Genomic DNA, 1,583 nt, shown 5'->3' with positions numbered 1-1,583 from the left:
CTTGGCCGGCCCGGCTCCGGAGGGGCTGGGCGGGCCCCGCGGGGTCCCGCCGGCACCTTTGCGCTCCAGACCCCTCCCTGGCACCGTTAGCAAAGCTCCTGGGCTGCTGACGGCAGAGAAAAATAACTGCTGATGTGTGAATGTTTTTGCCCCTTAGCGACTCTGTTTACCCCTAGTGGGGAACTTGGGCTTTCTAGACCTGAAATGGGAAGTTGACGTCATCCTCCAAGTCCCTTGGCTGAAGAATTTAGTTCGGGCCCCCGGCCACTCACAGTCACCTGTGGTGTGTCTGGGTCTGGGGCTCCGGGTTCCCTTCTCCAAGTGGAGGCATTTAAAGCTCATCCGATTATGCACTTAAAACGGTACTTTGCGTGTTAGTTACACCTCAATAATATTGTCTATTAAAAAAAACCCAGAATAGCGACAAAACAAAGTAATATTTGGTTATAAACCAAAGTATAAAATACACACCCGTTAATCCATGCTGATAGCAATAAACAATTGGATATACGAATGAGGAGGGCGTAGACACAGTTCCTATGCAGAATTTCAAATAATTTTTGTGGGCCAGGCACGGTGGCTCACACCTGTCATCAGAGCACTTTGGGAGGCCAAGGCAGGAGGATTGCTTGAGCCCAGGAGTTCGAGATCACCCTGGGCAACATAGCAAGACCTCATCTCTGCAAAAAAATAAAAACGAAAAAATTGGTCAGGGATGGTGGCATACACTTATAGTCCCAGCTACCTGGGAGGCTGAGGCAGGAGGCTTGCCTAAACCCAGGAGGTCAAGGCTGTGAGCGATGATTGTGCCTCAGCACTCCAGCCTGGGCAACAGAGTGAGACTCTGACTCAAAACACATTTTTGTAGATTCTCAGAGGTGAAGCTTAATGTCCAGCTCCTTACTTACGAGCTGTGTGTAGGGAGTCTTCAAAGGAAGAAAAAGCTTTGTATGGAGAAACCTGACAAATATTACTTCAGCCCGGTGACCATGGTAAGTGACGAGTCGTGCTGACCACACGTTTTTTGTTTTTTGTTTTTTTTTGAGTTGGGTCTCACTCTGTCTCCCGGGCTGGAGTGCAGTGGCCGCTCCCAGCCACCACAGCCTCGACCTGCTGGGCTCCGGCGATCTTTCTGCCTCAGCCTTCCAAGTAGCTGAAACTACAGACGCACACCACCACGTCCAGCTAGTTTTTGTAATTTAGTGTGGAGACGAGGTCTCACCAAGTTGCCCAGGCGGGTCTCGAACCCACGGGCTCAGGCCATGCGCTTGCCTCGGTCTCCCAAAGTGCTGGGATTACAGGCTGAGCCACCGCACCCAGCCAAGGTACTCTTGATATGGTGTGATATGACATGGTCTTCTTCCCAATTAACATATAACCCTAGTCTGATGGTGAGGAAAACATCAGACAAATCCCAGTTGAGGAACTGTCTGACCTGTACCTCTCAAAACTGTCAAAGTCAACAAACAGCCCCATTACAAAGTGGGCAAAAGATATGAATAGGCACTTCTCAAAAGAAGACATGTTAGCCGGACTCGGTGGCTCAGCCTGTAATCCTGCGCCTTTGGGAGGCTGAGGTGAGT

Source organism: Carlito syrichta, unplaced genomic scaffold, assembly GCF_000164805.1.
Source record: "Carlito syrichta isolate Samal-C Ts95f unplaced genomic scaffold, Tarsius_syrichta-2.0.1 Scaffold130493, whole genome shotgun sequence".
Lineage (NCBI taxonomy): Eukaryota > Metazoa > Chordata > Mammalia > Primates > Tarsiidae > Carlito > Carlito syrichta.
The sequence above is the reverse complement of the archived record's forward strand: the minus strand, read 5'-3'. Positions refer to the sequence as shown.